The sequence below is a fragment of the Euprymna scolopes genome, chromosome 38 (genome assembly GCF_053919585.1).
Source record: "Euprymna scolopes isolate OS-2025 chromosome 38, ASM5391958v1, whole genome shotgun sequence".
Taxonomy (NCBI): Eukaryota; Metazoa; Mollusca; class Cephalopoda; order Sepiida; family Sepiolidae; genus Euprymna; species Euprymna scolopes.
In genome coordinates, this window is record NC_136519.1 from 60,326,035 (window position 1) to 60,351,669 (window position 25,635).

The following is a 25,635-nucleotide window of genomic DNA, read 5'->3' on the forward strand; positions in this document are numbered from 1 at the left end:
GCAATGAACGTGGTGCTCTTGTAATCGGAGATACAATGTGTCTCCTCAGATTTCCTTGTTTTTATTAGTAATTTAAATTTTCTTTTCAAATATTAAAAATGGTTCAAACCGCTACTAATTCATATAACGGTCATTAATCCCTTTGGATATTTATCTCATATATATTAATTTGATCGCAGAGATTTCCATCTGGACCAAATTACCGTAGGTTCTTAAGAACAGATGCCACATACAAATTTATTATGTCTAAACTATTATCCATCTTATATGACTTTAGAACGCTTTTATAAACACATTTATTTGTTAGAATTAAACCCTGTATTTCATCGTATGAGAGGCATCATAACGATCGCCATCATCTACAGACGAAGTAATTCTTGTGTTGCCCTCTCTATCTACAGTATTTTTTCCGTCCCTAGTGTATTCGCAGAAGATATTAACACATTATATGTTTCCAGTCACTCTTTTAACTGAATCATAAACTCCTATACAAACCATTAACTTTTCATTTCCCGTTACACAAAATGATGTCTCCCTTATACAGCTCCAGCACTTTTCAATGGTTGCCAGCTCTCAACTCGCCAATTCGAGAATAAACACGTTATTGAATAAACGCACACGCTAGATGACCGCTCTCGCTCTGTATACGCGCTATAATAGTTAACACCTAAAACAAACCAATTGTTTCTTTCTTGTTTTGTTTTCTTTTTCTCCACTATATTACTCCAATTCTTCTACTATTGTTAACAAAAATTATTGTTTCCTGCAACACAAAAAAATGTAAGAACGATATTCGAGATTTGTCTTAACAGTGAACGACAGAGTTTATAAACAAATACACACGGAGACATAGATACACAGAGTAAGAAAGACAGATAGGGAGAGAGGCCGATAGATAGATAGATAGATAGATAGATAGATAGATAGATAGATAGATAGATAGATAGAGAAAAATCTTTTTGAAAATAAAATTACACACTTTTTATGTACTTTATACAGAACATTTTCTTTACTTTTAAAAAATACACAAAGAAGTTTTCATATCTGTAAACATTACTTTTCCTTCACTTACAACCAATACGGACAGATTGGGGGGGGTCTTTATTTTTAATGTAATACACTGAACTTTTTCTGATTTTTAACAGGAAATAGTATGCGGAGAATAAATACCGCATTTCAATTGTCCGCAAAACAGTAGTTTTTAGTTTATTAAGCAATATAATTTTTTATAACTATTTTTTACAAAAATGACCGTGGGGTAATCTACGTGCATAAGAACAAAATTATTTCATAGAAAATACAGTTGCGAAATTATTAAAAAAAAAAAAAAAAACAAAAAAAAAACATAATTTTGGTTTACCTACGTTATTTGTGACCTATTTGGGTTTTAAACACAAAACTTTTCATAGAAAATACAGTTGCGAAATGATTTCAAAAAACATTATCGTTTACCTACGTTATTTTTTACCCATTTGTGTTTTAAAAAGAATACTGTGGAATAATCGGAATTACCTCCCTTGGACTGTTAACCCTCTTTCCTCTTATTGAACTCTTTTGGAACGAGAGACAAAAAATTAGGCACCGCCAAAAATGGCCGCAAAATCAAGTTGTTGTTGTTTTTTAAAACGAAATTACATTTATTAAAATCCATTATTTCTGAGTAACTTTTTTTTTCCAGAAAAATAAAACACTGAATTTTATCATATAGAAAACAGAATAATGTAAAACTTTTTCTACTATTTTTAATTAAATTTTAAATGTTAAATTTTCCCAAAAAGTTAACAATTGACATTTTTTGTCTTGCACAAAAAACGTACATAAATATTTAAAAAAAAAAAGGTTTTTGAAATTATTTATTTATTTATTTATTGGCTAACTAAGATTTAGGATGATTTTCTAAGAGAATATGCAAAAATATTATAATATAAGTACCTGGATTTCAAATAATTCCACTTATTCATATATGTAAATAGTTATTTCGCGTCGATCTAGAGTCTAGATCGACACTGTTTACGTTTGCGTTTGATAAGAAGCAAACTATGGAAGACCAAACAGGCCAAAAAACTTATTTTTCAGTGACGAAAATTTCAATGTATTATTAAGCTGAGGCTGGCCAGTACCAGATGGGTGACCATTTGTATGAGTTTGGTTTTTAATGTGTATGTGTGTGGGGGCCAGGCTCCCCAAAATGGGGGGGGGCAATTTAAAGCAGATGCGGGAAATTTATTCACTGAGTCCCGTGAAGGTTATCACACGTGGTTCATGTTAATAAGCCTAGAAAAATCAGGACATGTAAAAATAAAGACAAGGAAATACTTTTAAGAATAAAAAAAATATTGACATTTTATTGAGGGAAAAAGAAAGCATAAGGGTTGGGGAAAGAAGGCAGCAAAGCTGCAAAGTTCAATTATTGAGAAAAAAGTTTATATGTTCACCAATTCGACTGCCAAAAAATGTCCTTATGGCAAGCACTAAAGGCTTAATTAACACTAGAGAGAGAGTACAGAAATAAGAGAAAATTAGAATAAGAGAACTTACTGCGTAAAACAATGATTTCGTTTTTTTTTAACCTTTCTTTTTTATCTTTATATATATGTGTGTGTGTGAGTCCTTTTTTTTTACATATATATTTTCTTCACGCCACTCACAATCGATCTGTCCTCACTTCAGTGATAGAATCCTTTAAAGTTCTTTGAAAATAATCCTTGAATTTGAAAACTCAACGTTGTTAGGTAAAACCTCCGTTCGTCCTTCTTGTCAGATGAAATTCTCACTGGTTAGACATTTCGGTTTCCTTACGCCGACATTTAATCGCATCTCGTGCGTCCAGTTTAGATCAATTCTTCTTAGAATTGATTCTTTCTTTTCGAGTCAACCAACTTGATTTGACTCTTACTGAAACTCATTATTCATTCCTATGAACAATGAAATAACTTTACTATTTTTAAGACTTGAATGTCTGAGTAGGACCAGAGTTCGTAACTTGCGTGTTACCCTCGTGGAATCTCTGTCCAAAACTGACTTTCGCTTGTTGAATTTTCGCGGGAAAAGTATCTCAATTGTGGCGTGATTCTTTCAGCAGCAGCAGCAGCAGCTCGTTAAAAAGACGTAAAGTTAAAGAAGGAAAGAAGGGAGGAAAGATAAAAGACAATGACGAAAAGAAGGAAGAAATTAAATTTCTGACACTCTCCCGAACAAAAAAAGAAAAAGAGAAAAGAAAAAAGGTGGACATATTCCAACTAATACCAGAGATAATCAGGATTTCTCTCTTTAACTGATCTCTGATGTCTAACAGGTCTAGACTGATCCTCACGAACTGATTCCACAACATTTTCACCTTCAGGCAAATCATCACCTTGATCTGCAGCAGGGGCTTGGAAAGAGTGAGTTATAGAAAGTTCCAACGGGAATAAATGTTTTATTGAATGCTCTTGCAACGTATCACCTCTTTTAATCAAGGCAGATCTCACCAATCCGTCGGAACCTTGGGTCAGTTTCATCACCCTACCCAAACTCCAGTGAGGTCTAGACTTAAAACCTTTTATCAACACTACATCATTCACCTTTATCTTGTTATCAAAACTAGACTGGTACAAATCACTAGATAACTCTCTCAAACTCATCAAGTACTGTTCATACCACATAGACCTGAACTTATTCAAAATGGATTCTCGATATTTTAAACTATCGATTAAATCTGACCTACTAAGAGGTTCAATAGAAGACATCTCTTCATCAAAATTCAGAAACACAGCACTTCCAGGATATGAACGTAGGAACGCGTTGGGAGTAATAACTTCCAAACCCTTATCTGTCAGTTCGTTAACCATAGACTTGATATCTTTCAATCGGTTTCTCGTAAACTGACACTTGGTGTTGATGGTTTCCGACAATAACCACGACAACACTACTTGTGCGTCGACAGCCACTATGATTTCCTTGAACAAATTCGGGAACATCTTAACCAAAATAATTACATGTTTAATGCCCAAAAATACAGCCAACAATTCCAACGTAGGAAGGGTTCTCTTGACAGAGGGAGCCACTTTAGCTTTTGCAAAAAATAAGTTAGCCCTTCCTTGTTGGTACATATATTCGACAATTCCGTAAGCATGGTTCGAAGCATCACAGAACATGATCAAGATTACCGGCAAATCAGTTTGAACCGAACATCTATTAAAACCAATGTTTTGAATGTCCTTAAGACTCTTTTGAAAACTATTCCAAAGAGATAATATATCATTAGGAATTGCTTGGTCCCAGCCTATACCTAACTTCCATACTTGGCTCAACATGATTTTTCCCTTTATAGTAATAGGCAACACAAGACCCAACGGGTCAAAGATCGAAGAATTCACAGACAACATGTCTCTTTTAGTTGAGACTACTCTCTCAACACCTCCGCTACTTAATTTTATTTCATCCAACATCGGATCATACGTATAGCCCAAGACTTTCTCACACACCATTCCGTGAAAGGAACCATTGTTGTCCAACTGTATACGTTGCGAAACTATTTCGCTGTTACTGCTACAAGTTTTCAATTCGAAGCCACCCTTTTCCATGGTAGTTACTGCTTCCACATATAACTTCAACAATTCAGACTGCGACTGGTGTGTTTTAACCAGATTATCGACATAGAAGTTATTCAACAGCATGTCACGGCAGGGTCCTGTGGCATGTTTTTCTACATGATATTTCACTATATAACACAAAATGAACGGGCTGGACACAAATCCAAAGATCAAAGTGCTGTACCTGAAACAGACCAGCTCGTCCTCTAACTTCAAAAAGAAGCAGAAACGATTCTTATCAAATTCGTTCTTCAATTTGACCATCAAAAACGCTTTTCTAATGTCCGCTAATAGAACCAACGTATCGGTTCGGAATTTGAACAAAAGCTCCAGCATATCAGTGTACAGGTTCACACCCGTATAGGCGCAATCATTGAGGGACGGCTTACCACCCGTTCTCAACGAACAATTGAACACAGGCCTTATTTTTGTTGTGCACTGTGATTCAGTTTTGTAGACAGGACGATGGGGTATCCAGGTATACTTGGCAAATTCTGAAGGAGGCACATGAATTCTCTCAATTATGCCTTCGTTCTCCTGATCAAGAAATACTTTGCGATAATCAGAGTACAGATTTTTGTCAGACAATTTATTTACTACTTTGTCTAAGACAGCTAATGCCACATTATAACTAGACGGAACTTCGTTCAACTTATCTAGGTTCCAAGGTAAACTTACATAGTAGCTTCCGTCACGATATTCAATAGACGAACGAAAATCGGCTATTTTTATTTTATCGTAGCTACTGCATACCTCATCTGTAACACCCAATGTTTCGAGATTGAACATATTCTCTATGGACCTATCCACTGCCGCTTCATCAAAACAACTCCAAGGATCCAAATGATTCGATTTAGGCTCCAAAACAAAGTATACATGAGTAACATTACACGACGAAAATTTCCCTACGACTCGATTGTAATTCAAGCCAGCCTGCTCCCGCACAGAACAACAGGATTTGAAGTCCGAAACGTCTCCAAACAAAATCATTCCCTGAGACGAACTAAATGCAAATCCGTCTTTAAATTGGGTTAGCTGCAAGGGGCCCAAAAACTTGATTACATCAATACCAATCAGACCATGGACTGGCAGCATGTCGTTTTTCATACACGAGAAATCAGCAGCCAATTTCACCTCGTCCTTTCTCAAGTCAGATATCACACCGCCTAATCCTTCAATTTTAAAGGACAGGTCTAAGTGTTCATCCAACAAGAATGAAACTTGCCTTGATTCATCCTGAAATTTCACACGGAGATCTATCTCCTGCAGGTCTCTTACTTTATTACCCAAAAAGGTCTTTATAAGAAATCTGCGACTTTTCATGGGCGAGGACATGGAAATCTTTCTTATAAGTCCTTTGCAGAGGTAAGATCTCTCACTGCCGGTATCTACCAAACAGTTAAAGGACACATCCTTGCCACCCACATTAACCGAAATGTTAACTACAGGTAATAAGGACGAGCCACTGGTCATCCAACAAGCGTTAGAAGAAATAGTAGGCTTGACCGCCATGGGACACATAACGCTACGGTGCCCAGGTCTATTGCAAGACCAACACAGCTCAGACTCCCTTCCAATGCAAGGACAGTCTTTTTCCCCATGGAGATGGCTGATGCATCTAGAACAAATCACTAACTCGTTACACCTTCTCAACTTGTCCTTAAACGTTGGATAGGATTTACACATATGAGCCTTGTGATCATTACTTTTACAAAAACAACATCTATATTTGACTTTAGATGTCTTGACGTGGAAATTCTCCAACGTGGAGGGTCTTTTATCTGGTAAGGAAGGTTTAAACTTGTTATTAGACCTTTTTACAGAGAAGTCTGGTCTACGACTCCCAGGATCATATTTACAGAGCTCAAGAGTTCTAATAATATCAGTACAGTTATCCAAAATCTGCTCCAGAGAAGGGTAATTATTGTTCACTTTGTGCACTAATTCTGTTCTAAAGGTAACGGGTAATTTACCGAATACGATATGACCCAACAATCGATTTCCCGGGGTACCGCATTCCAGAAAATCAATACTGAAGGAATTCTTCAATTCGTATGCCTGCGTCTTCACGTCAGTCAAGAATTTTTTCACATCCAAATTACTATACAAACGATCAGTATTCAACAAGGACGAGAAAATTGAGTCCACAACACAACTCTCATCTAGGAACTCGTTGGAAAGCAACTCTAATGCAATCTCGTAATTTTCGTCCGATACCGATAAGTGTCTAACAATCTGAAAGGCGTAACCCGTGAGATGGTTTTTCAACACGACTAATCTCAACGAGTCACTATCCAAACTGGATACACAGTTCAGGAACTCCCGGTGAAAATTTAAAAAGGCTAGCTTATCTGTCTCTAAGTCCCTATCATTGAATTTAGGACAGACGATAGAAGGAGTACTATTTACACCCTTGACTTTATCACTCTTCTTCAAACAGGTCTCCGATTCTTCAACTTTGGCAGGTCTCAATCCAGCCAATTTCTCCAGAGCTTGTAATCTAAACAAGGCACAATCCTTGGAGAAAGTTTCCACAACGTCTTCTTCGACATTATCATTTAAATAAATATCGACTAACTGTTCTTCCAACAATGCCGCGTTCGACAAGTATTCTTCAACCTGATTTTTACATAAAGAATATTTGTCCTCTCCCACTTCACGAGATGATTCTATCGCTTCTAGCACTACAAGTATTTTATTCTTATTAATTTTCAACTTCTTCAACAGAACATCCTTTGGCGTCGCAGCCATTTTATTTTCAACTAATTCTCACTTAACTTATCAATACTTGAGATAAAGAGAGAGAGAGCTACCACATAATCTATGACGTCACTCAAAATGGCGCCAACCGTTACCAATCAAGCCAACAAGACAGGATGGCGCGCACAGAAAGCCCGCCAAAAAAGAATGATGCAACAACCAAAAGAATTAAGACTATCCCAAAATGGGAAATAATATCTAGAAAAAAAAGGACAGGCAGATACAGTCTGGTGAACATAATACGAAGAATAAGTTAACAGCTTGAGCAGAACCAATCCTAAATTATTTCCAATAAAGGGATAATCCTATATAACGTTTCTCAAGCTTTTGACAGAAGAAATGGTATCTCCCCAAATCTTGTCCGATAGGAGGAAAATAACCATTTCAGGTAAGAACACTGCCAATAACTAAAGCACATAGCAACATCCGTAATCTCGGCTTAGGTGCAATTATTTCTTAACAGGGTTCGTACTTTTTTGGCAGAATGCGGGAAATTTATTCACTGAGTCCCGTGAAGGTTATCCCATGTGGTTCATGTTAATAAGCCTAGAAAAATCAGGACATGTAAAAATAAAGACAAGGAAATACTTTTAAGAATAAAAAAAATATTGACATTTTATTGAGGGAAAAAGAAAGCATAAGGGTTGGGGAAAGAAGGCAGCAAAGCTGCAAAGTTCAATTATTGAGAAAAAAGTTTATATGTTCACCAATTCGACTGCCAAAAAATGTCCTTATGGCAAGCACTAAAGGCTTAATTAACACTAGAGAGAGAGTACAGAAATAAGAGAAAATTAGAATAAGAGAACTTACTGCGTAAAACAATGATTTCGTTTTTTTTAACCTTTCTTTTTTATCTTTATATATATGTGTGTGTGTGAGTCCTTTTTTTTTACATATATATTTTCTTCACGCCACTCCAAATCGATCTGTCCTCACTTCAGTGACAGAATCCTTTAAAGTTCTTTGAAAATAATCCTTGAATTTGAAAACTCAACGTTGTTAGGTAAAACCTCCGTTCGTCCTTCTTGTCAGATGAAATTCTCACTGGTTAGACATTTCGGTTTCCTTACGCCGACATTTAATCGCATCTCGTGCGTCCAGTTTAGATCAATTCTTCTTAGAATTGATTCTTTCTTTTCGAGTCAACCAACTTGATTTGACTCTTACTGAAACTCATTATTCATTCCTATGAACAATGAAATAACTTTACTATTTTTAAGACTTGAATGTCTGAGTAGGATCAGAGCTCGTAACTTGCGTGTTACCCTTGTGGAATCTCTGTCCAAAACTGACTTTCGCTTGTTGAATTTTCGCGGGAAAAGTATCTCAATTGTGGCGTGATTCTTTCAGCAGCAGCAGCAGCTCGTTAAAAAGACGTAAAGTTAAAGAAGGAAAGAAGGGAGGAAAGATAAAAGACAACGACGAAAAGAAGGAAGAAATTAAATTTCTGACACAGAATAAAAAGAAATTATTTCAGCGCGTTTGGTCCACTGTAGTCGAAAGGCGGCAAACGTTTTCAAACGGGATCGAAAAAAGTGATGCTATTTTTAACACAAAGGGCACAATATTTATCGAATTTTTTTTTTTTTTTGTATCGATTCTTCAAAGCATGCCCTGTTTAATAATGGTCATGCATTATCCGGTTCGCTAAAAAAACAATTGTTAATTTATTTATCAAAGATTTTAAAATGTTTTTTTTCGTATAAATATTAAAAAAATTTTTTTTTTGTTTTGCTTAACTTAAATTAATTATTTTACTTAACATATTCACCGAATTTCACACTTCAAAACTCAAAAGCGGGATAATTAAACGCAATCGAAGTTCTGATATTCAGACGTCAAAATAAGGTATGCAAACAATTTTTTTTTTAATCTATAATTCTGTCCCTTACAACAACACAATATGTTTTGTTCAGTTTCAGATGATTATTTTAAGCATATTTGTTCCCACTTTAAAACAAGAGGGGGGTGTAAGCAAAAATATATATATATATATATATATCGTTTATGAAAAATAAGTACACTGTTATAAAGTGCATTCTTCTCTTAATAATCGCTGAAAATTTCGTATTGATCGGATAATTACCTGATTTTTGGTAGATTTTTAAAAAGACGGTCCGTCAAAAAGTACTGACCTGCCCCCCCCCCCCAGTTTTGGCGGTGCCTACAAAAAATGTAATGTAATCGAGCCCCACGCAGGCTGTAGGAGTGAGTCAATAAATCCTGTCGTATTTCATATTTCTCTTTTTGTTCTGTTCTTATACTAAACACTTCAAAACCTTACATGGAGTCAGAAGTGAGATCGAAAGAAAAAAAAAAGAATTTTATATATAAAAGAAAAAAAGAAAGACATCAAAACAGCAAACAAACCCGGACAACCGAAGTAAGTTACAAAAAAAAAAAAAGAAAGAGTTTCGTCAGAAAAATAGTAAGTTTGTTTTATTTTTACAAAAAAATAAATAAATAAAAAATAAATTAAAAAAATAAAATAAAATTATGGCTCAAAGAAATTTCAACGCCAATATACCGCCCCCGGCAAAATGTCTCTGCCAGGAAATGTTGCGAACAATTGGAGGAAATTTAAACGAAATTTTTTAAATTATTCTGTGGCCAGTCGATTGTCAAACGAGGTTGATTCAGTATATCAGACTTCTGTTTTCCTTTCTATAATCGGTGAGGAATGTTTCGATATTTTTGAAGGGTTACATTTTAATTCAGAGGAGGATCGAAATAATCTTCAAAAAGTCTTGCAAAAATTTGAGGACTTCTTTGTTGAGAAACGCATGAGTCATACAAATTTCACCTTCGAAAGCAGGAACCGGAAGAAAATATAGAAACCTATATAGCGGTTCTACACCAGCTTGCAAAAAGTTGCAATTTTGGACAATTAACGAACAGATTAATTAGGGATCAAGTTGTTGTTGGGGTGAAGGAAGGATGATATTTTAAGGGAAAAATTTTTAGCCGATAAAACCTTAACTCTAGATAAATGCCTGCAAATGGGTAGAGCACATGAAACCTCAAAGCAACAATCACAAGCTATATCCTCAGCAGAACCAGATACACAAATAAACCATATATTTAGAAAAAAAGAATTTTCAGTACAATAATAAAATGACTAAAAGAAAGTGCATACGATGTGGATATTTTACCTCACATGGCAGAGATGACTGCCCAGCGATGCATGCAACATGCAATAAATGTAAAAAAAACTAGGACATTATGCATCGGAATGTAGAACAAAATCGGTAAGGGGAGTTGCAAAAGAAGAAAATGACTTCCTAGGGTCGATCTCATTGGGAAACATTAAAAACGGTGAAGAGGAAGAAAAATTGACTGGTAAGCCAATATAAAGGTCACCACCGCGAAGAACAGCAGAATAGTCAATGATGTTACTGTAGTGCCGGACCGATTCTTTAGGAAAAATTCTCCTATAATAAAGCAGACGGATAAAAGACTATATAGACCAGGTCAGAACAAGATAAAAGTGATTGGAAAAGTAGATGCTACACTTTTTTATAGAGAAAAAAATTCACTGCAAGAGTTGTACATCGTTAAGGACTTGATGGAACCATTGTTGTGTGGACCAGCAATTAAAGCTTTGAACTTGTTGAGCAAAATCAACTCTATAGAAGGCAGAGATCACCAATACAAAAAACTTTTCAAAAGTATTTATGGGATTAGGAAAATTGAAGCATGTTTATAAAATACATTTGGATAAGAATGCTCAACCTTTTTCAATTACAACTCCCAGACGACTAGCACTTCCTATGAAACAAAAAATCCAGAATGAGCTTAAAAGATTAGAAAGTGAAGATATCATCCGCCCAATCAAAATGCCTACTGATTGGTGTGCTCCTATTGTAGCAGTTCCAAAGAAGGATGGTAAAATCAGACTTTGTGTTGACTTCACTAAACTTAATGAAAGTGTGAAGCGTGAACATTTCCCACTACCTTCTTCAGACCAGTTATTAGCTCAACTTGATGGAGCCAAGATATTTAGTAAACTGGATTGCAACAGCGGATTCCATCAAATTATGTTCCATGAAGATTCTCAGAAGCTTACCACTTTTATTACGCCATTTGGAAGATATTGCTATAAGCGCCTACCATTTGGAATAAGTTCAGGCCCTGAAATTTTTCACCGCGAAATGACACACATTTTGTCAGGAATACCAGGAGTCATCTGTGACATAGATGATGTTCTTGTCAGTGAGAGAAGCCAACAGGAACATGACCAGCGTTTAAAAATAGTGCTAGAGAAAATGGAGGCAGCAGGAATAACATTAAATGATAAATGTGTATTCTCTGTTAGCAAAATTAAATTTATTGGGCAACTCATTTCCGAAGAAGGTATCCAAACCAGACCCAGAGAAGATTAACGCAATCATGAACATGACCAGACCACAAAACGTGTCGGAACGGCGACGACTGCTAGGGATGGAAATCATGTTGGTAAATTTGCTGAAAATTTAGCAGAGACCACAAAACCACTCAGAGGTCTCCTAAGGAAAGACAATGCATGGATTTGTGATGAGCTTCAGGAAACTGCATTTAAAACACTAAAGAAAAATCTGAGTTCTGCACCGGTACTGCTCCATTATAGTGCTGATAAGCCAACAAAAATTTCGGCTGATGCATCTTCCTATGGCTTGGGAGGAGTACTGCTCCAGAAACAAGGGAATGACTGGAGACCTGTATTTTATGCATCGAGAGCACTTACTGAAACGGAACAGAGATATGCTCAGGTTGAGAAAGAAGCCCTTGCAGTCACTTGGTGTTGCGAAAAATTTGCCGACTTTTTAATTGGGCTGCATAAGTTCATAATTGAAACGGATCTCAAGCCATTATTGGCATTATTAAAAACAAAACGGCTTGATGAACTAACCCCAAGAATACAGCGTTTCCGTATGCGCTTAATGAGATTCACCTATGAAATCATGCATACCGCTGGGAAAAATCTCATTACAGCAGACACTCTATCTAGAGCTCCAAACAGCCTACCAACCAAACATGAATTTGAGCAGGAGACAGAGACAGACATGTTCATCCGTTCAATTATACAAAACATCTCTGTTACCGACAGGAGATTGGAAGAAATAAGGGTGAAACAACACTCTGACAAAATCTGTAGTCAAGTCATGAACTATTATAAAATGGACCATTGGCCTGAAACCGCTACACGAGACCCTCAGATAAGACCCTACTGGTTTATAAGGCAGGACCTTACAGTCTGCCAAGGACTTTTACTGTATCAGAACCGACTAATCATCCCTGCGGATCTTTAAAAAGACATCTTGGATCGTCTTCATGAGGGACACCAAGGTATCGTGAAATGTAGAGCATTGACACGGAGTGATGTTTGGTGGCCAGGACTTTTAAAGCAAATAGGGGAGAAAATAGAAAAATGTAGCATTTGTGAAAGAGAAAGAAGATATCCGCCAGAACTCCTACAACCAACCAAGTTGCCAGACTACCCTTGGCAAAAAGTTGCGATCGATTTATTTGAATTGAATGGCCACAAATACCTCATAGTTATAGACTATTATTCAAGATAGATATAAATGTCACATCTTGAAAATACCAATGCAAGTTGTATCGTAAACCACTGCAAATCAATATTTGCTAAGTACGGTATACCTGAAATGATAATAAGTGACAATGGCCCTCAATTTATATCTAAAGATTTCCTGGAGTTTGCAAAAATCTATGGTTTTATTCACCTTACCAGCAGCCCACACCATCCTCAAGGAATGGCGAAGCAGAACGTGCTGTTCAGAGTCAAAAATCTTTTTAAAAAGTCAAAGGATCCTTACATTGCTTTACTTAATTACCGTACTACTCCACTACAGCATGGCCAAAGCCATGCAGAATTGTTGATGAATAGGAAACTCAGGACTCGCATTCCAGCACTTCCTCACTAAAATGAAAATTATCAACAAAGTGTCGAAAAATTCAAAGAAGCAGACGCTCGGGTCAAAATGAAGCAAAAGTTGTATTTTGATAAACGTCATAGAATTAGAGAAAAAACACCTGTTACCCAAGGACAGGCAGTTTGGGTGAAAACACCCAAAACGAGCCCAGCCAAAGTGGTAGATACTGTTACTCTAAGATCAGCCCTGGTTGAAACGGACTCAGGATTGTTTCATAGAAACAGAAACCATCTTCGAAAAAGAAATGAGCACATCGATTTTCCTCAAATAGCTGCACCGACAGAATTGTCTGCCTTACCAAATGCATCTAGAGACATTCCTGAGTGCAGCTACAATAATTTAATGGGACAAACAATCCAGACAGATGTGCAGTCAACTGTACACGAGGATATCCAATCCTTTAACTCAGAATGTCCCAAAGTAAAATATACAAAGAGTGGTAGAAAATGTTCAACCACCAGAGAAACTTTCACTATGAATTTGGGACTGGAAAGGGGGATGTGGAATAATCGGAATTACCTCCCTTGGACTGTTAACCCTCTTTCCTCGTATTGAAATCTTTTGGAACGAGAGACAAAAAATGTAATGTAATCGAGCCCCACGCAGGCTGTAGGAGTGAGTCAATAAATCCTGTCGTATTTCATATTTCTCTTTTTGTTCTGTTCTTATACTAAACCCTTCAAAACCTTACAAATACCGCATTTTAATTGCTCAAAAATAAGTAGTTTTTTTAATATACTTTTTTATGACTTTCTCTAAAAGTTACCGTGAGGATAATAACTGTGCATCGTTTGCCTACGTTTTGTAATATATTTGCGTTTTAAAAAGAATACCGCAAATAAGTAGTTTTTCCAATATTAAGCGATATCATTGTTTCATTATGTTTTTGTAAAAAATACCGTTGGGCTAAATCAAGTGTATAGGCACTCAATTATTTAAAGAAATACAGTTGGGAAAATATTAGTTAAAAAAGCAATTGTAAATACGTAGTTAAACCAAAGTGACCTATTTTCGTTTTAAAAATACTTATATTAATAGAAGTTTTCAGTAGTTACCGCCGACGCTACATTTTTAGCTTTTATTTTACTTTCCTTTATGACGGGATGTTTCTTTTCTTTCTTTTTTTACTGTTTGTTTTTCTAGGCCGACGCACATCATCTAACTAAGAGGATCAGATCGAGTATCTCCCTTGATGCAAGCAGATGTTTTTTTGAAATTTTGCTATGAACAATTTGACTATACAAAATGCTTCACAACAATTTGACTATACCCAATAATTTAACAATTTAAGTATTCAAAATGCTTCACAACAATTTGACTTTACAAAATGCTTTACACAAATTTAAATATACGAAATGCTTTAAAAAAATTTGACTATACAAAACCCTTTACAAAAATTTGACTATACAGAATGATTTACAACAATTTGACTAAACACAATGTTTAAACAATTTAAGTATACAAAATGCTTCACAACAATTTGACTATACAAAATGCTTTACAACAATTTTACTATACAAAATGCTTCACAACAATTTGACTATACAAAATGCTTTACAACAATTTTACTATACAAAATGCTTCACAACAATTTGACTATACAAAATGCTTTACAACAATTTGACTATACAAAATGCTTTACAACAATTTTACTATACACAATGCTTTACAAGAATTTGACTATACAAAATGCTTCACAACAATTTTACTATACAAAATGCTTCACAAACAATTTTACTATACAAAATGCTTTACAACAATTTTACTATACAAAATGCTTTACAACAATTTGACTATACAAAATGCTTTACAACAATTTTACTATACAAAATGCTTCACAACAATTTGACTACACAAAATGCTTCACAACAATTTTACTATACAAAATGCTTTACAACAATTTTACTATACAAAATGCTTTACAAGAATTTGACTATACAAAATGCTTCACAACAATTTGACTATACAAAATGCTTCACAACAATTTTACTATACAAAATGCTTTACAACAATTTGACTATACAAAATGCTTTACAACAATTTGACTATACAAAATGCTTTACAACAATTTTACTATACAAAATGCTTCACAACAATTTGACTACACAAAATGCTTACAACAATTTGACTATACAAAATGCTTTACAACAATTTTACTATACAAAATGCTTTACAAGAATTTGACTATACAAAATGCTTTACAAGAATTTGACTATACAAAATGCTTCACAACAATTTGACTATACAAAATGCTTCACAACAATTTTACTATACAAAATGCTTTACAACAATTTTACTATACAAAATTCTTTACAACAATTTGACTATACAAAATGCTTTACAACAATTTTACTATACAAAATGCTTTACAAGAATTTGACTATACAAAATGCTTCACAACAATTTGACTATACAAAATGCTTCACAACAATTTTACTATACAAAATGCTTTACAACAATTTTACTATACAAAATGCTTCACAACAATTTTACTATACAAAATGCTTTACAACAATTTTACTATACAAAATGCTTCACAACAATTTTACTATACAAAATGCTTTACAAGAATTTGACTATACAAAATGCTTCACAACAATTTTACTATACAAAATGCTTTACAACAATTTTACTATACAAAATGCTTTACAACCATTAGACTATACAAAATGCTTTACAACAATTTTACTATACAAAATGCTTTACAACCATTAGACTATACACAATGCTTTAAAATAATTTTACTATAAAAAATGCTTCACAACAATTTGACTATATACAATTCTTTACAACAATTTGACTATATACAATTCTTTACAACAATTTGACTTTACCAAATACTAAACAATAATTTTAATATAAAAAATGATTTTCAACAATTTGAATATACAAAATGCTTTACAAGAATTTGAATATACAAACAGATTTACAACAATTTGACTATACAGAATGCTTTACAGCAATTTGATCATATTAAATGCTTTACAACCATTGTACTATACATACTGCTTTACAACTATTCGACTATACAAAATTGTTTACCCCAATTTGACCATACAAAATGCTATACAACAATTTGACCCTACAAAATTCTTTACAACAATTTGACTATACAGAATTCTTTACAACAATTTGACTTTACAAAATGCTTAACAACAATTTAACTATACACAATTATTAACAACAATTTGATTATACACAATGCTTTACAACAATTTGACTACACACAATACTTTACAACAATTTGACTATACAAAATTCTTTACAACAATTCGACTATACAAAATTCTTTACAAGTATTTGACTATACAAAATGCTTTAAAACAAATTGACTATACAAAATGCTTTACAACAATTTGACCCTACAAAATTCTTTACAACAATTTTACTATACAGAATTCTTTACAACAATTTGACTATACAAAATGCTTTACAACAATTCGACTATACAAAATTCTTTACAAACATTTGACTATACAAAATGCTTTACAACAATTTGACTATACAAAATTCTTTACAACAATTTGACTATACAAAATTCTTTACAAAAATTTGACTATACAAAATGCTTTACACCAATTGTACTATACACAATTCTTAACACATATTTGATCATACACAATGCTTTACAAAAATTTGACTTCACAAAATTCTTTACACCAATTCGACTATACAACATCCTTTACTAAAATTTGACTATCCAAAATGATTTCCAACAATTTGATTATACAAAATGCTTTACAACAATTTGACTATGCAAAATGATTTAAAACAAATTGACTATACAAAATGCTTTACAACAATTTAACTATGCACAATGGTTTACAACAAATTGATTATACGAAATACTTAACACCAAGTTGATTACATACAATGCTTTACAACAATTTGACTATACAACATGCTTTACAACCATTTGACCATACAAAATGCTTTACAACAATTAAACTACACACAATTCTTTACAACCATTTGACTATACAGAATGCTTTACAACAATTTGACTATAAAAATACTTTACAACTATTTAACTATACAAAATGCTTTACAACAATTTGACTATAAAAATGCTTTACAACAATTTGACTATAAAAATGCTTTACAACAATTTGACTATAAAAATGCTTTACAACAATTTGACTATACAAAATGCTTTACAACAATTTGACCATACAAAATGCTTTACAACCATGTGACTATACAAAATGCTTTACAACAATTTGACTATAAAAATACTTTACAACAATTTGACTATAAAAATGCTTTACAACAATTTGACTATACAAAATGCTTTACAACAATTTGACTATAAAAATGCTTTACAACAATTTGACTATACTAAATGCTTTACAACAATTTGACTATACAAAATGCTTTACAACAATTTGACCATACAAAATGCTTTACAACCATGTGACTATACAAAATGCTTTACAACAATTTGACTATACAAAATGATTTACAACAATTGTACCATAAAAAATACTTTACAACAATTTTATTATACAAAATGCTTTACAACCATTTGACTATACAAAATGCTTTACAAGAATTTAACTATAAAAATGCTTTACAACAAGTTGACTATACAAAATTCTTTACAACAATTTGACTATACAAAATTCTTTACAACAATTTGACTATAAAAATGCTTTACAACAAGTTGACTATACAAAATGCTTTACAACAATTTGGCTATACAAAATGTTTTACAACAATTTGGCTATACAAAATGCTTTACAACAATTTGACTATACAAAATGCTTTACAACAATTTGACTATACAAAATGCTTTACAATCATTTGATTATACAAAATGCTTTACAACAATTTGACTATACAAAATGCTTTACAACAAGTTGACTATACAAAATTCTTTACAACCATTTGGCTATACAAAATGCTTTACAACAATTTGACTAGACCAAATGCTTTACAACAAGTTGACTATACAAAATTCTTTACAACCATTCGACTATAAAAAATGCTTTACAACAATTTTACAATACAAAATGCTTTATAAGAATTTGACTATAAAAAATGCTTTACAACATTTTGACTATACAAAATGCTTTACAAGAATTTGACTATACAAAATGCTTTACAACAATTTGACTATACAAAATGCTTTACAACAATTTGACTATACACAATTCTTTACAAGAATTTGACTATACAAAATGCTTTACAACAATTTGACTATACAAAATGCTTTACAAGAATTTGACTATAAAATATGCTTTACAACAATTTGACTATAAAAAATGCTTTACAACAATTTGACTATACAAAATACTTTACCAGAATTTTACTATAAAAAATGCTTTACAACAATTTGACTATACAAAATGTTTTACAACAATTTCACTATACAAAATGCTTTTAGAACAATTTGACTATACAAAATGCTTTACAAGAATTTGACTATATAAAATGCTTTACAACAACTTTACTATGAAAAATTGCTTTACAAGAATTTGACTATACAAAATGCTTTACAAGAATTTGACTATAAAAAATGCTTTCAAACAATTTGAATATACAAAATGCTTTACAACAATTTGACTATAAAAAATTCTTGACAATAATTTTACTATACAAAATGCTTTACAAGAATTTGACTATAAAAAATGCTTTACAAGAATTTGACTATACAAAATGCTTTACAAGAATTTGACTATACAAAATGCTTTACAACAAATTGACTATACAAAATGCTTTACAACAATTTTACTATACAAAATTCTTTACAACAATTTGACTATAAAAAATTCTTGACAATAATTTTACTATACAAAATGCTTTACAAGAATTTGACTATACACAATACTTTACAAGAATTTGACTATAAAAAATGCTTTACAACAATTTTACTATACAAAATGCTTTACAAGAATTTGACTATAAAAAATGCTTTACAAGAATTTGACTATACAAAATGCTTTACAACAATTTGACTATACAAAATGCTTTACAACAAATTGACTATACAAAATGCTTTACAACAATTTTACTATACAAAATTCTTTACAGCAATTTGACTATAAAAAATGCTTTACAAGAATTTGACTATACAAAATGCTTTACAACTATTTGACTATAAAACATTCTTGAAAAGATTTGACTATACAAAATGCTTTACAACATTTTGACTATAAAAAATGCTTTACAACAATTTGACTATACAAAATTCTTTACAACAATTTGACTATAAAAAATTCTTGACAATAATTTTACTATACAAAATGCTTTACAAGAATTTGACTATACACAATACTTTACAAGAATTTGACTATAAAAAATGCTTTACAACAATTTTACTATACAAAATGCTTTACAAGAATTTGACTATAAAAAATGCTTTACAAGAATTTGACTATACAAAATGCTTTACAACAATTTGACTATACAAAATGCTTTACAACAAATTGACTATACAAAATGCTTTACAACAATTTTACTATACAAAATTCTTTACAACAATTTGACTATAAAAAATGCTTTACAAGAATTTGACTATACAAAATGCTTTACAACAATTTGACTATAAAACATTCTTGAAAAGATTTGACTATACAAAATGCTTTACAACATTTTGACTATAAAAAATGCTTTACAACAATTTGACTATACAAAATTTTTTACAACAATTTCATTATACAAAATGCTTTTAGAACAATTTGACTATACAAAATGCTTTACAAGAATTTGACTATACAAAATGCTTCACAACAATTTTACTATACAAAATGCTTCACAAACAATTTTACTATACAAAATGCTTTACAACAATTTTACTATACAAAATGCTTTACAACAATTTGACTATACAAAATGCTTTACAACAATTTTACTATACAAAATGCTTCACAACAATTTGACTACACAAAATGCTTCACAACAATTTGACTATACAAAATGCTTTACAACAATTTTACTATACAAAATGCTTTACGACAATTTGACTATACAAAATGCTTTACAACAATTTTACTATACAAAATGCTTCACAACAATTTGACTACACAAAATGCTTCACAACAATTTGACTATACAAAATGCTTTACAACAATTTTACTATACAAAATGCTTTACAAGAATTTGACTATACAAAATGCTTCACAACAATTTGACTATACAAAATGCTTCACAACAATTTTACTATACAAAATGCTTTACAACAATTTTACTATACAAAATGCTTTACAACAATTTTACTATACAAAATTCTTTACAACAATTTGACTATACAAAATGCTTTACAACAATTTTACTATACAAAATGCTTTACAAGAATTTGACTATACAAAATGCTTCACAACAATTTGACTATACAAAATGCTGCACAACAATTTTACTATACAAAATGCTTTACAACAATTTTACTATACAAAATGCTTCACAACAATTTTACTATACAAAATGCTTTACAACAATTTTACTATAAAAAATGCTTCACAACAATTTTACTATACAAAATGCTTTACAAGAATTTGACTATACAAAATGCTTCACAACAATTTTACTATACAAAATGCTTTACAACAATTTGACTATACAAAATGCTTTACAACCATTAGACTATACAAAATGCTTTACAACAATTTTACTATACAAAATGCTTTACAACCATTAGACTATACACAATGCTTTAAAATAATTTTACTATAAAAAATGCTTCACAACAATTTGACTATATACAATTCTTTACAACAATTTGACTATATACAATTCTTTACAACAATTTGACTTTACCAAATACTAAACAATAATTTTAATATAAAAAATGATTTACAACAATTTGAATATACAAAATGCTTTACAAGAATTTGAATATACAAACAGATTTACAACAATTTGACTATACAGAATGCTTTACAGCAATTTAATCATATTAAATGCTTTACAACCATTGTACTATACATACTGCTTTACAACTATTCGACTATACAAAATTGTTTACCCCAATTTGACCATACAAAATGCTATACAACAATTTGACCCTACAAAATTCTTTACAACAATTTGACTATACAGAATTCTTTACAACAATTTGACTTTACAAAATGCTTAACAACAATTTAACTATACACAATTATTAACAACAATTTGATTATACACAATGCTTTACAACAATTTGACTACACACAATACTTTACAACAATTTGACTATACAAAATTCTTTACAACAATTCGACTATACAAAATTCTTTACAAGTATTTGACTATACAAAATGCTTTAAAACAAATTGACTATACAAAATGCTTTACAACAATTTGACCCTACAAAATTCTTTACAACAATTTTACTATACAGAATTCTTTACAACAATTTGACTATACAAAATGCTTTACAACAATTCGACTATACAAAATTCTTTACAACCATTTGACTATACAAAATGCTTTACAACAATTTGACTATACAAAATGCTTTACAACAATTCGACTATAAAAAATGCTTTACAACAATTTGACTATACAAAATGCTTTACAACAATTCGACTATACAAAATGATTTACAACAATTTGACTATACAAAATGCTTTACAACAATTTGAGTATACAAAATTCTTTACAACAATTTGACTATAAAAAATTCTTTACAATAATTTGACTATACAAAATGCTTTACACCAATTGTACTATACACAATTCTTAACACATATTTGATCATACACAATGCTTTACAAAAATTTGACTTCACAAAATTCTTTACACCAATTCGACTATACAACATCCTTTACTAAAATTTGACTATCCAAAATGATTTACAACAATTTGATTATACAAAATGCTTTACAACAATTTGACTATGCAAAATGATTTAAAACAAATTGACTATACAAAATGCTTTACAACAATTTAACTATGCACAATGGTTTACAACAAATTGATTATACGAAATACTTAACACCAAGTTGATTACATACAATGCTTTACAACAATTTGACTATACAACATGCTTTACAACCATTTGACCATACAAAATGCTTTACAACAATTAAACTACACACAATTCTTTACAACCATTTGACTATACAGAATGCTTTACAACAATTTGACTATAAAAATACTTTACAACTATTTAACTATACAAAATGCTTTACAACAATTTGACTATAAAAATGCTTTACAACAATTTGACTATACAAAATGCTTTACAACAATTTGACTATACAAAATGCTTTACAACAATTTGACCATACAAAATGCTTTACAACCATGTGACTATACAAAATGCTTTACAACAATTTGACTATACAAAATGATTTACTACAATTGTACCATAAAAAATACTTTACAACAATTTTATTATACAAAATGCTTTACAACCATTTGACTATACAAAATGCTTTACAAGAATTTAACTATAAAAATGCTTTACAACAAGTTGACTATACAAAATTCTTTACAACAATTTGACTATACAAAATTCTTTACAACCATTTGGCTATACAAAATGCTTTACAACAATTTGACTATACAAAATGCTTTACAACAATTTGACTATACAAAATGCTTTACAACAAGTTGACTATACAAAATGCTTTACAACCATTTGGCTATACAAAATGCTTTACAACAATTTGACTATAACAAATGCTTTACAACAAGTTGACTATACAAAATTCTTTACAACCATTCGACTATAAAAAATGCTTTACAACAATTTTACAATACAAAATGCTTTATAAGAATTTGACTAATAAAAATGCTTTACAACATTTTGACTATACAAAATGCTTTACAAGAATTTGACTATACAAAATGCTTTACAACAATTTGACTATACAAAATGCTTTACAACAATTTGACTATACACAATTCTTTACAAGAATTTGACTATACAAAATGCTTTACAAGAATTTGACTATACAAAATGCTTTACAAGAATTTGACTATAAAATATGCTTTACAACAATTTGACTATAAAAAATGCTTTACAACAATGTGACTATACAAAATACTTTACCAGAATTTTACTATACAAAATTCTTTACAACAATTTGACTATACAAAATGTTTTACAACAATTTCACTATACAAAATGCTTTAAGAACAATTTGACTATACAAAATGCTTTACAAGAATTTGACTATATAAAATGCTTTACAACAACTTTACTATGAAAAATTGCTTTACAAGAATTTGACTATACAAAATGCTTTACAAGAATTTGACTATAAAAAATTCTTTAAAACAATTTGAATATACAAAATGCTTTACAACAATTTGACTATAAAAAATTCTTGACAATAATTTTACTATACAAAATGCTTTACAAGAATTTGACTATAAAAAATGCTTTACAACAATTTGACTATACAAAATGCTTTACAAGAATTTGACTATACAAAATGCTTTACAAGAATTTGACTATATAAAATGCTTTACAAGAATTTGACTATACAAAATGCTTTACAAGAATTTGACTATACAAAATGCTTTACAACAATTTGACTATACAAAATGCTTTACAAGAATTTGACTATACAAAATGCTTTACAAGAATTTGACTATAAAAAATGCTTTAAAACAATTTGAATATGCAAAATGCTTTACAACAATTTGACTATAAAAAATTCTTGACAATAATTTGACTATACAAAATGCTTTACAAGAATTTGACTATAAAAAATGCTTTACAACAATTTGACTATACAAAATGCTTTACAAGAATTTGACTATACAAAATGCTTTACAAGAATTTGACTATACAATATGCTTTACAAGAATTTGACTATACAAAATGCTTTACAAGAATTTGACTATAAAAAATGCTTTAAAACAATTTGAATGTACAAAATGCTTTACAACAATTTGACTATAAAAAATTCTTGACAATAATTTTACTATACAAAATGCTTTACAAGAATTTGACTATAAAAAATGCTTTACAACAATTTGACTATACAAAATGCTTTACAAGAATTTGACTATACAAAATGCTTTACAAGAATTTGACTATAAAAAATGCTTTACAACAATTTGAATATACAAAATGCTTTACAACAATTTGACTATAAAAAATTCTTGACAATAATTTTACTATACAAAATGCTTTACAAGAATTTGACTATAAAAAATGCTTTACAACAATTTTACTATACAAAATGCTTTACAAGAATTTGACTATACAAAATGCTTTACAAGAATTTGACTATATAAAATGCTTTACAAGAATTTGACTATACAAAATGCTTTACAAGAATTTGACTATAAAAAATGCTTTACAACAATTTGACTATACATAATGCTTTACAAGAATTTGACTATACAAAATGCTTTACAAGAATTTGACTATAAAAAATGCTTTAAAACAATTTGAATATACAAAATGCTTTACAACAATTTGACTATAAAAAATTCTTGACAATAATTTTACTATACAAAATGCTTTACAAGAATTTGACTATAAAAAATGCTTTACAACAATTTGACTATACAAAATGCTTTACAAGAATTTGACTATACAAAATGCTTTACAAGAATTTGACTATACAAAATGCTTTACAAGAATTTGACTATACAAAATGCTTTACAAGAATTTGACTATACAAAATGCTTTAAAACAATTTGAATATACAAAATGCTTTACAACAATTTGACTATAAAAAATTCTTGACAATAATTTTACTATACAAAATGCTTTACAAGAATTTGACTATAAAAAATGCTTTACAACAATTTGACTATACAAAATGCTTTACAAGAATTTGACTATACAAAATGCTTTACAAGAATTTGACTATAAAAAATGCTTTACAACAATTTGAATATACAAAATGCTTTACAACAATTTGACTATAAAAAATTCTTGACAATAATTTTACTATACAAAATTCTTTACAAGAATTTGACTATAAAAAATGCTTTACAACAATTTGACTATACAAAATGCTTTACAAGAATTTGACTATACAAAATGCTTTACAAGAATTTGACTATACAAAATGCTTTACAAGAATTTGACTATACAAAATGCTTTACAAGAATTTGACTATAAAAAATGCTTTAAAACAATTTGAATATACAAAATGCTTTACAACAATTTGACTATAAAAAATTCTTGACAATAATTTTACTATACAAAATGCTTTACAAGAATTTGACTATAAAAAATGCTTTACAAGAATTTGACTATACAAAATGCTTTACAAGAATTTGACTATACAAAATGCTTTACAAGAATTTGACTATACAAAATGCTTTACAAGAATTTGACTATACAAAATGCTTTACAAGAATTTGACTATAAAAAATGCTTTACAAGAATTTGACTATACAAAATGCTTTACGAGAATTTGACTATACAAAATGCTTTACAAGAATTTGACTATAAAAAATGCTTTACAAGAATTTGA

General features: G+C 30.8%; 1 protein-coding gene across 3 annotated transcripts in view; it reads left to right on the forward strand.

Annotated features, from left to right (window-relative positions):
* The window catches only part of LOC145263165 (uncharacterized), a 1,002,407-nt gene that overhangs the window by 792,189 nt on the left and 184,583 nt on the right, over positions 1 to 25,635 (forward strand). The window lies entirely within an intron of this gene.